This window comes from Megalops cyprinoides, chromosome 11, assembly GCF_013368585.1.
Source record: "Megalops cyprinoides isolate fMegCyp1 chromosome 11, fMegCyp1.pri, whole genome shotgun sequence".
Lineage (NCBI taxonomy): Eukaryota > Metazoa > Chordata > Actinopteri > Elopiformes > Megalopidae > Megalops > Megalops cyprinoides.
The window spans coordinates 35,887,892-35,900,422 of NC_050593.1; the positions used below are offsets into that span (position 1 = coordinate 35,887,892).

General features: G+C 40.9%; 1 protein-coding gene across 7 annotated transcripts in view; it reads right to left on the reverse strand.

The window, feature by feature from the left end:
* The window catches only part of LOC118785663 (PTB domain-containing engulfment adapter protein 1), an 81,128-nt gene that overhangs the window by 26,813 nt on the left and 41,784 nt on the right, over positions 1-12,531 (reverse strand). The window contains exon 1 of one of the 7 annotated variants that reach the window (XM_036540499.1): positions 5,198-5,208. The exons of 3 other annotated variants lie outside the window; for them this stretch is intronic. The gene's annotated coding sequence lies outside the window, so the exon portion shown is untranslated. Of the gene's footprint in view, positions 1-3,852; positions 3,910-4,255; positions 4,362-4,685; positions 4,738-5,197; positions 5,209-12,531 lie in introns of those variants that run through there. 3 more of the 7 variants (XM_036540497.1, XM_036540496.1, XM_036540498.1) reach the window with 3 other exon arrangements.

Below are 12,531 nucleotides of genomic sequence, written 5' to 3' on the forward strand. Positions count from 1 at the left end.
AATCACTTAAACAAAGTGATTATCTTACACTATGCAGCAGTAACACAGTGAGCTTCATTCCTGTAAGCACCAGGCTGTGATCACATGAAAGCCCCATGATTTGAGGGGTACTTTTCCATAAGGGTGTGGCGCACAAAGACCCAGTGCTGGAAACAGCTTGGAAGGAGAGAGGAAAATTCGAGCTGACAGCCAGACGTGAGAGAATGTGGACCGAGCTTTGGCTGAGTGACTGCAAAAAAAGTATATATAATACACACACACACACACACACACACACACACACACACACAGATACGCGCACACATGCGTACACACACACATGCGTGCACACACACACACACACACACACACACACACACACACAGATACGCGCACACATGCGTACACACACACACACACACACACACAGATACGCGCTCACATGCGCACATACACACACACACACACACACACAGATACGCGCACACACAGATACGCGCTCACATGCGTGCGCACACACACACACATACACACACACACACACACACACACACACACACGCACGTGCACAGACACACACACTGATACTGTCTTGTTCACTATCATTATATCATTGGGAGATTACTCCAATATAAAAATGTCAGTTTCTCTGTTTTTGATGGATGAGAATAAACTACTACATAGATGAGAGGTGTTTTTCACTGTATCACTGGAACACTTTTTTTCTTATTATTTCTGAGAATTGCACAATGGAAGAACAGTCAAGTGTCCATGTTCTTAATCTGTGTTTTATGCATTACAGGTGACAGATTTTCAGACTAACATTATCTAAATCTACATACTCAAAAAAGCTGAAGTCAATGGTTTCTGTATGGATTATCAAACGCTGAACTGTAAGGCAGTGTGAAAAACGCCTCTTTTCCCTTTTTTTCTGCAAAATCACAAAGAAACTGAGAATAACGGGATTTACTGTTTTTCACTGAATGCCTAAAAGTAGGAGTGAAGAGAGTAAAAATGGCAAGGAGTAGTAGGAGTGGACGCCCAGACATTCCTCGGTCTGCCAAAGCAAAATAGTTGTGCTGGGAAAAAAAAGAACCGTAAAAATGAGATTGTTTTATTTATAGAAAATTGCGCTGTCGCCAAGAGTAATGCAAAGTCAAATGGGTAAGGACAGAAGCCACACTCAGGTTTGTAGAGTAGCTGAATTCACAGGGAAGCCGGCATCTTCTCTGCATAATCTCACAGAGACAGACGAACAAACGATTCAAACACAAAAGACTCTCAGCTGGAGCTCAGCAATTATACTTCGGTAAAGATGACATCTGCACAGAAAGACGACCCTCAGCTCTGACACATGTAAAGTGGGTTGGCTTGCTTTTAAAATGGGTAAAAATCAATTACCCTTTGAATGTACAGCTTATCCAGGTGCTCGATGCCCTAAGGCAGCAAAACACTTCCAGTTTTAACAACACACACCTCATGTGTCTCTGTCAAAGTTTATGCTTGGTGTTTTGACACAGCTTGCTTGTTACATGATTAAATATCCATGGTGGATAGGTCTCATGCATATTACCAATTAAAACCCACTGCAATAAAGCAGCTATCACTGCACTCTTCTGGCTACGTTTTCAGTGACTGTGAACTAAGCAAGGGTATACTGGGGGTTTTCCTAATTTACTAGACCCAGCAGATCATACTGTCATGATTACATTCAAATTACTCAACACAACAATAATATTTGAGTCACAAAAACAATGTAAAAACCAGAAAACAATGCAGAAACTTCAAAAAAAACAAAAAAAAAAACAACAACTTAGAGCACTAGTTGGAGTAAAGTAAGAATTTTAACCCCAGTATTTGGGATCTTGTGAGAATTTATACACATATATAAATGTTATGAAACTTAAATACAATTCTCATTGTAGACAAATAAATACCTAGCTAACTAGGCAATTACCCTGAATTCAAATATAATATAAGAAGAATTACAGTTATGGCAAAGATGAACACTATGAAAGTTACTTACAACAGCTAGCTGCCCAAATACCACCATGATACTTTAAAACCCCGCAACACATTTTGTTGTGACACCAGCACCATCTGAGAAGGTTACAGCAAAAGCTACGATACGTGCTGGAACTAAATTAAACCTGCTCACCCAATCATGCTGTAGGATAAATGAAAGTTACTTTTTTGGATCAGCATTCAGGGTGAGTTATTATTTATGGCTGTAGCCATTTTTTGCTTTGGTTTTCTCCACGCTGACTCAGTTACACTTTAGCGGTTCCGAGCGCCTGAAGCATCAGATTGACCAGAAATTGCTCCTTGTGGCATGTTATCTTAATTACATCCTCAAGCTATTCTGCCAAGACTGCCTTGTGTTTCGGACTCCCCAAAGTCAAAGGCATTGTAGAGGAGTAAGCAGATCCCCAAATCAGGCCCAGGGCGTCCCTGTGTGTCATGACTAAATTGAGCTATATACAGCTAATACATAATACAGCTCTATTTCAATCTAACACAATATACACTACTGAGCTATATACAGCTAATATATAATACAGCTCTATTCCAGTCTAACACATTATACACATCTACAGCTAAAAAGCTAAAGTACACAGCTAATATATAATCCAGCTATATTCTATACAGAATATAATGTTCTAATCTAACACTCTCAATTAACAGCACAAAAATAAAAAAATAAATATATAGGCACAGCATTTTCTTTGGTTCCAGAATACTTTGACTGTTGTCTTCACAGGGTTTTAGTTTTGTTAAATATCATACAACCTGACACACTCCTGACTTTACCTTTAAGAATTTTAAAATAGCATATCATTCTTCCTGGGACAGTAACTGCACAGACCAAAAAACAATACAGGATGAGCAAATTTAGTTCACCCACCCCATCATAACATGTTTTTTTTTTTTTGTTGCAAGTGACGCTATTACTCTGAAATACAATATCAAATGTAACATCCTATTTTAGAAGCCACTCATACAGGAGAAGGGTATGAAAGCTTGCTATCATTTCAAAAACCCACTCACTTCATAGTTTATTACCGGGCGCCTCTCAAAGGGGACAGACATCTGGCTGATGTGTCACTTATTTGGATTGACAGCACCTATGTTTGTTCTTTCTTTATCACCTCCCGGGTGATTCACCTACCTGGAGAGGCAGCGCATTACCACAGAGTTTCCAACGCGGCATCACGCTCCGCCAGCCAAGTAAATCTGACGAGCTCCGCGATTTACGACCGTCCGGAGGGGCTCAGAACCTGGGCAGTCATAATTACTGACCCTCAGACACGTTTAAACACTACGAGGACCATGCGCGTAGCCGCCACACTACACTGGAAGGGAAACATATGCCCCCCGAGGGATCTCACAGAGCATATGTACTTCACAGTTTGCTCACTTGACCAAAAGCGTTTAAGGACAAGTCAATGCTTAGGCAATCAAAACATAAACACATAAAAGTAATAACCCAAGCAGAGTTCAATGTGACTTTGGCAGTGCCAATGAGCTAACTGTAAAATTGCTATCAAGCACCAACCTAACTGGAAGTTTTTGTGGTACAAGCTGTAATAAGTAATTAATGCTGGAATACATGGCGGATGTACTTCAAAGTTATTTGTGCCAAGAAAAAATACATGAATAAAAGTTGTTGATTTAGTTGAACTATGTATAAAATTACAGCTTTCCACTCTGTTAGCCTTTAGCAAATACTTCAGTGTCACAAATCGTTAAGAATATAACCCTGGAAATTTGGTAAAATGCCCTGGAAAATCACAGTGACAATTCATCTTCAGCCAGTTAAAGTTTAAACTTTAAAATAAATGTTTAGATGGAAATGAAATCTCCATGACCTACTTTGACACCGTGAAGTCTTCCTTGAAACTAAAAATGAAAAGAACAATCCAGAAATTTACCACAAGAATCAAAATATTCCACTAAAAACAGCGTTCCGAAACAGACAGCAGGGCCCCCCCGGATTAAATCAAAGAAAAGAAATGAAAAATAAAATGAAACAACTGAAAATAAAACGAGCGTTCGAAAGTCACTGTTTAAAAAGCCTTTCGGCATCCGCTAATGTAAACCATCCGAGCCAAAAGGCTGCCACCATTTGACATTGTAGAAAAACATGCAGCACAGTCCCTGCATAAAGCCACCGAAAAACAACAACTCTTTTGTTTCTACAGCTGCCTCCAGCAATCCTGGAATTCTGCTTGCTAAGCTCAACAAGTTAGGAGACATCGCTAGACAATCTCTTTACCAGTGCACCCCCTTCCACTGCTCGCCGGGTTCAGTAGCTAAGCTCAGGCACACTTTCCAAGCGCATTCCGTTTCTCATTCTTACTCTAACGCTCTCACACACACACACACACACACACACACACACACACACCCCCACACACAAATACACTCATGCGCACACACACAAATACACTCACGCACACACACAAATACACTCACACACACACAAACACAGTGAGACTCACACTCTCACACACACACACACACACACACACACTCACTCACATACACGAACACACACAGATGATAAAAACTACATCCAAAACAAACAGGAGAAAAAACCAGCCAAACACTACCTGACACCAAAAGACACCAAAATTTAAAAAATCAGTTAAAAACAGTTTCATAGCATATAAAAAGATGACAAATATCAGAGTGTAGAGACTTACTTGCTTTGAAAGAGAGTGGAATTTTGAAGAGGAAGTTGTAGCAGCAACTAATCGTTTTCAGCTGTGGGCCAGATGGTGACAGTGTTGCGGTAAAAGGCATGATAGGTTTGCAAGCTCAACAAAATCGCCGTGTAGCAACACCAAGCCTAGATTTTTAAAAGTTAAATCATGCAGCCCCCACCCACATTTCGCACTTTGCTTACATGGGAAGGGTTTGCCTTTTAATTTTTGCTGGGGCTTCAGAACTAAAATACAGCATGTCTTGTTTTTATGAATCCTGTACAGTGGAGGCAAATCTGAGAACCTCAGATACCCTGTCACGTGTTTATCTTTCAGAGAAGTACAGAGATGAGCTTGACACACATTCTGAATGTTCACTTATTCATGCTACATGGCAGGTTTCTGAATCTGATAACAGTAAACACAGTTCACCCCAAAAGTAAGGGGGTCATGAAATTGTGAAACGGGGATAAGAAAACCCAAGCGTCCACTGCATCTGTTGAAGCACTTACATTAAAAAAATGCAGATCCTGGCAGCTGAAGAGTGTTTTTCCTCAGTGAAATCCAACACTTCTGCGTCTTGCTCACTTTTGAAAAACACTAAGATGGGATCCTTCAGGAGGCTTTTCGTGAAGGAAGCGCGGCACAGAAAGGACGAGAAAAGCGCACTGACTTCATTTATAAACAAGCTACGAGGAGAGGAGCCATCCTAGGTTTATTTCCTCGCCAACACCCATATCATCTGGGACTAGGAGTTGTCGTGTTAGTCTTGGCAGTGTCTTTGCGTGTCTGCTTGGGAGATCATTTCAGGAGAGGGAAACTGCGCAGCCCTGCTCCTTATTTTAAAATGTTTTTGCTCCCCATCCACTTTTCACTGCTGTGTGAACAGCTGTAGGGAGGTACCGTGTGTTGTTTTAAGGTTAGCCAAGACATTCCACCTTTCTCAGAGCGCTGGTAGGGCCGCTATAATGTAAAAAGATTGGGGTAACCGAGCAACACATTAGGTCTCAAAAAAAAAAAAAAAAAAAGCTGGTCGTTTTCCTGGAATCAGTAAGTCATACTTTCTATGATTCACTACGAAGGAAGCCATGGAAAGAAAGAAGAAAAAAAAAAAATAAAGGGGAAGGTCTCAAAAAACACTTGAGCTCCCACTCTAGATTTAGGGCTGTACATGAAGCAGGAGGTGTTTTGCAACACAAGGGCTGTTTTTCGAGACGTGTTCAAGATAAATGAAACTGGACTCAATTAATGTTCTCTGGGTGCAATACTATAGCAGATAGATTGAGTTGTCACAGCTGTAATTAAATTTTGGAAATTTAATTTGATGTAATAAATGTAAATTATGCAATAGTGGCTTAAGGCCAACATTCTTCCTTCTTGTCTGTATCAATCTTCAAAAAAGCATCCCTATACTTACTTACAGTCTAATGTCACTCCTTGGTAACAGATTCCTTGCATTTTTACTGAGGAGTCTTGACCCTGGGCAAGAGCTGAAAGGTCTGGAGGATAAGGGAGGTACGTGATCCTCTGATTCTCATTCCAGCACCGAGAGATGTACTTCAGTTCCAAACACAAGTTGACCATCAAAGTTATTTCAGATAACAGGCCCTCCTCTTCTTTGCTTTAGTGGTTTGTCCTCTGATAATATACCTTCCTGTGGCCCGTTGACAGGAAGGAACGTATATCAGACTATCTATTCCTTTCCTCCTTATCAGGAACGAAAACTCCAAATTCAGCTCTGAATCAAGTGTACACAAACTCTGAAGGAAACATTAGGTCATCGGTATGGAACGCAAGCTAAACTGAAAGTTATAAACAAAGAAACAGGCCGTCTCCGTCTGGTACAACACATTGCCATTTGCAAACAAACAGCGTCTATATGATCTCATGTCTCCACATAACTGAAACTCTGAGCAGCGCAGTAGGTCAAGAGCTGGCATTTCTTTTTGAAAAAAATACCAGTTCAGCTTGCCAATTAAAAGAAATGGCCCGTATTCACTGTCAGATAAAAGGTGGAATAAGGGCACCAAACAGTCAGTGTGATTTTCTAATTGAAGAGCAACAGCTGACATTCAGTGTGTGCATCATATACGTAGATAGAAAAGAGAGAATCAGACTTCACTTTAAACTTGATTTCCCACTGCATCTCACTCATCTCAGTCGTTTTAATGGTGTCAATATTGATTGGAATTATATTCATTTTCAGATATGAAAAATCAACAAAGAAACAAGCAAAAATAACATACAAACACAGTCAACATCAATTTTCCTGAGTCGTCCTTGAGAAATGTGCTATGGATTTAATTGGTTTCACAGAGATATCCCTTTTTGTAGAAACACATTTTATTTTTGAGATTTTTAAAAGCAGATAGATCCATAGAAAGAATGAAGAAATAAGTAAATTCATTGAAATACCTACTGAAATACACAATACATCAGTGTGGCTTTATGTTTGAACACCCCAACAGTTGCTCGATTCGTGTGTCCGCTCTTTGGAAGTTCCTCTCTCTCACACATCTGCCTGCCTTCCGTCTATGCTCTCAGAAGGAGGGCTTTCAGGACAGGGACCTCCTCACTATAACAGAGCAGCTGGTACACATCTAACCTCTTCACTAATCACAGCTTGTACCTCGGTGAAGAAACAGGGATATTTGATTTCTTTTTTTTCACCCGTTTTCCCCAACTTTTTAGTAGTTGCCATTAAGCTTGTCACAACCACAGACACAAACGCGAGAGCACAAGTGGAGGCATGTGCAAGCATCGGATATACACACATGCCTACTCTGACTATTTTTCACACTGCAAGTCCCACAATGCACCAGGAGCCAAAAGCAGCTGGAGAATAGACACATCCTCCTGGTGTTGTCTGAGTAACTCATAGGCGCCCATACGCAAGTCCTGAGGCGTCAAAGGCAAGGCAATCGGGGAACTCAGGCCAACCTTACCCACCCTTTGCCCCCACAGAACAATCTGTTCCCCTTGACGCAGGTCACTGTCAACAAATGTCACAGCTGGTTTCGAACCAGAGCCAGGGCTCAGAGGGCTGGGAAATTTCACCTCTCAGTCTTACAGATTTGAGAATCTGAAACTGTTAATTGCTACCATAAAGAAGAATCACTATCTTTAGTTTATTAAGATGAAACAAACAGGCCACTGTTGTACCGTATGTAAAATGGTCATTCATAAATGCACACACTTAGTTAGCAAATCTAGCCAGATTAGATATTAGTACTTATCAACTCAGGGCTGCTTAAATACCTTCCACAGTGAAGCATAATATACAAATTATTTAGTACCACTTCAGCTTTTTTTAATTGCCCAAACATGCCTTGTTTCTTAGATTATTGTGGGAGATTGAAGGTGAAATTGTATCTCATCTTAACACCTCAGCTCAAGAGGTATATCAGGCACTACAAGTGATGGGAATTCCTCTGTCAAGCACCCTTTAAGCTGAGTGGGTATCTAGCAGCCTTGATATTTTCAGCAGTTTCCCTTCATTGCCGGGTTTCACAAACAGTAAAGGACTGCAACAGCTGATGAAAAGCATTCAACAATAACACTGCGTGCCTGAAAAAAGCTATGTTGTGCACTGTGACCTCTTATTTGTTTTGCTCTACAGTCACAGCAAAAATCAGCGAGAGAGTTTTGAATATGAAAGATAAAGCCCGACAGGGAGCATCCAGGCCAAACTACACGAAGAGGATGAGGCCTTAAAACAACACTGAGCTGTAAACTCAGATCACTTTATTGTTTCTCACCTTACAACTGAGTAGAGATTCAAATTAAGGGCACCAATCCTCGAGGTAAAAGACCTTTCCCTTTCTTTTCTAAAACTGTTCTCTGTCTGCTACATTTCCCCTCTCCAGGGAATTAAACACAAGTCAACACTTGATTTTTTTACGATCTCCGCATAAGCCCCGCACGCCCCTGCAGGTGGAAGTGCTGGTCACATTAAAGCAAATGCGTTTTTAAGAGGATGCTGCTGAGTGCCTTCAGCCTGCATCATGCACATCACAGTTGGTTAACATAGACAGAGGGAGAAATAAATACATGCATAAATAAATAAGGGTTCTACTTCTGTATGGATTCCTACTATAATAATTGAAAGGCAACAATACATGCGTCTGCTTAAAAAAAAAAAAGTGTGGATGAATTGTTCTGTAAGCTGTGACAACAGCATGAGGGTTTATTGTATCCTTCCCATAACTACAACTACTACAGACACAACAAGAGTACAGAAATAGCCAAGTAGCTTGATAGAAACAGTGAGAGACACTGTGTGTCCGGGAGATGTGGAGCATGCTTTATAACCTTACAGGGCAGCATCAGAGACCAGCAGGCAGCGCTGCATGGATCTCAGCGTATTGGGAATGAATGGTTGTGACACAGTACGACTTCCTGATTTCAAAACTCATGCAGCGTCAGCACCTAGGTCTGCAGCTCTCGCGGTAATGTGTGTCGGGTTGACTGGCAGTTCACTCGCTAGCGGTTTCATACATCATTCTGTGTGCGCTAGATTTTGCTTCTCTTGCTTTCTCCTGGAAAAGCCCTCTTTCTGACTAAATAATTCCAGCACCGTCTCTCCATCTGGCCCTTGTGGAATGGACTCCCGCAAGGAGCCAGGTTCCCCTTGACATGTCTTCCTTTATAAATCAAACATTTTTTTTCTTGAGCAGTTCTTCCCTGCTCCTCTTTCCTTTGACTTGCCTTTAGGGAGCTCTTTGTGGCTTCTCTCAAAGGGAAGTTTCATCCCTCTCTTACTGCCTTATCATGTACCGTATCTGCACACAACTGCGTCTGTGTGCTCCCCTGCATGACCCCGCGCTGCTGATCTCAAATGCATCTGTGAAGCCTGTTCATTCAAATAAAACCTGCTTTTGCGTTACATTATTTATTTAGCAGACGCTCTCATCCAGTGGTATGAAAAGTTGTGCACAGTTATTAGGTATGGCTACATACCATACCCTGCCATACCCTAGGTCAGTGCTCTTTGAGTCCTGTTTAACAGTATTAACAGTATTTTTGAGTCCAAAATACTGTTGATGATTTCTGGCAAGCCATGCACTTTGCAAGCAAAGATGGTATGAAAGCTAGATGGTATGAATATGTAACATTTTCCCAAAACAGCTATGCTTTAGTACTATAGCTTGCTTTCAAATTTTGTGTCACATGCTGAAAAAGTGTCAAGGTATACATATATCTTCTCCAGAAATATAGTGTACTGCCATTACTAATACTTCACTGTTTCACTGAAGCACCTTTTTCAAGATAATCAATAACAAAATCAAATATGTTTCGTTAATCCTAAACCTACGAATACCAACTACTGTGCCATCATGTTACCAACTCCAGCTAAGTGGATGAAGTCAAACAGGGTGTAGTAAGTACAGTGATTGTGTGCTAGATTTCTGTGGAGAACTACGTTGCCATGTTGTGATGTTTGGTCACCAGCGGGGGGAGGTACAGTGATGGGGATACTGTGCTGTAGGGGATGTACAATCTTTCACACCAGCCATTACACAAAAGATACCGTGGAACCTGCCACAGAGAGTAACTAATGCTCTATGCAATTCACCGCTATCATTTTCCTCCATACTACCTTAAATATTTATCAGAAGTTAGCGGCAACACTTTGCCACAACTGTTCACAACAAATTTGCATCTGAAAATGTGAACCGGCAGCCAATTTGCGGCAACTTGGCCAGAACAGTTGTCCCAGCAGCCTGCCGTGTTATATAACCTTGTTAAGGGTTATATTCAGTAATAAAATGAAACGCTTCATTTAAAAGCACAACCTGATATTCCTTACAGCATTAGGATTTTCCACACTTCTTAATCAGAAGCGACAACTCGGTTGACATCGAGTACACTGTTAAAAGTACTTTAATAGAGCTCATAAATAAAAATAACAAACAGCTCATTAAAAGATAGAAAAAAGCTGACACAATCAAAGGGCTGTCTGCAAGGATTAGTCATAATTATAAAAAGAATGTTATTGAAACAAGAACAATATTACACTTGACTGAACTTCATCACCTCCATCACAGAGTGGATTGGTTGTTTTCTTTATCAGACATTTCTCTTTTACACAGCTCAACAGTCACAAGCAGGGCGCAAAATACGCTCAATACCCTTGATTGACACTTGAGACCCCCTGAAAGCCTCAACAGCAAAATTTTGGGGGGTCTTTGGAAAAACCTAATCACCTCAAACCTCAAAAATTATTTGTCACTTGCAATTGTCACTAAAAATGTCTTTTAACCCTTAAAGCCCAACAGACGCAGCCTGCGTCCAAATTCACATCCCTTCTCCTCTGTGTCCATCTCCACACCCATTACTCTTGTTTGAATTACTCATGAACTTGTCATTGCATAAATATGGAACACATATCACAGGAAAGAGCGGAAAAGGAGCTTTGAAATGATGCTAGTCACATATTTGTACATACCGAAGTAATAACATTATGAAGACAGATCAAACTTCTGCAAAGTAATATCCTCACCCATTTTCACACTTCTGCTTCTTGGTTGAATAAGTCACAAAGTTCCTATCACTTCACAATGTACCGCATATCAAAACAAACAGCTGAACTTTCTCGGTTTCTCTGTGCGACAAAGCGTTGTCGAGTAATCCGGTTTTGAAATCACAGCAAATTTCTGCACTGTCTCCAACACAGGGCTGACATTATTTTTCATACAAAGTTGGATGTAAACACAAAATAATGTATTTGCTTTTCATTGCAATGATTTTTCAAAAGTTGTGGTCGAAAGCCATCTCCCAGCGGCCTCCCGTTTTGTTGTTTCTCCAGGGAAACTCCTGTAATTTGCATGGCAAACTTTATTATGAATAATCGTCATACACAGATCCAGAAGTTTTGTTTGTTTGTCTGACGTTACCCACGTTGCCAGATCGTCTATGAAACACAATCTACACACACAATATACAATTATTTATTTACTTATTTATTTACTATCCAACCCCCCCTGCGGAAAAAAACCTTCCGTATTTTGAATGTAGGCAGGTATGGGTAGGGGGGACCCCCCCGATTGCCACCGGGTATTTCACACACTGGTGCGTTCACACACTGGTCACAAGTGCTGCTTCAGTGCAGTGGCCACGGGTGACCATGACAGCATGTTCTCCTTTTTAGTGACCCGATTTCGACAAATATTAATCTTAAATGAAAACTCCAGTCAGATTTAATCTATGTCATAATATGTATCAGTGCATGAATGATGGTTCCAATCCACCTCCTGCAGGCTTAAAACACATCCCTCCACTTCCATCCCATCATGCAATGTGGCTTTACTTCTCTGAATGGCTGTACTGCGACCATTTTTGCATGACATCTCCTGCTAGCGCAGACCAGGAGCCCCTCCTTCCTACTCCAAACATGACGTGTCATGCAAAAATGGCCATAATGCAAACATATCATCCCAGCGCAGACAGTCTACAGGGAAGAGCATTATTCTTCCCAGAGGACTGCTTTGCATGGCTTCAAGATAAGACATACAGAAAAACAAAGGATAATTTAGAACGCAGGACACTGTACGAAAGGAAAATGAGTCATAAACAGCATCCCAATACATGTCCAGCCTTACATGCAACAGCAGAAGACTATGTAGTTTACTCTACATTGTAAACTGTTGTGTCATTTCCATAGGATGTACCCACGCAATCAGGAGCATAAGAAAATTGCTGCTTATTACTTACAGCCTTTGATCAAGCCAACCAAAAAGTAGTGCACTTGCATTGAGCCACTGAGCAGGTGCTATTATCCAGAGTGACTTACAACGAACAAGAACAAAGTGCATCTAACGAAGCAGCACGAAAAACAGGCCTCCAC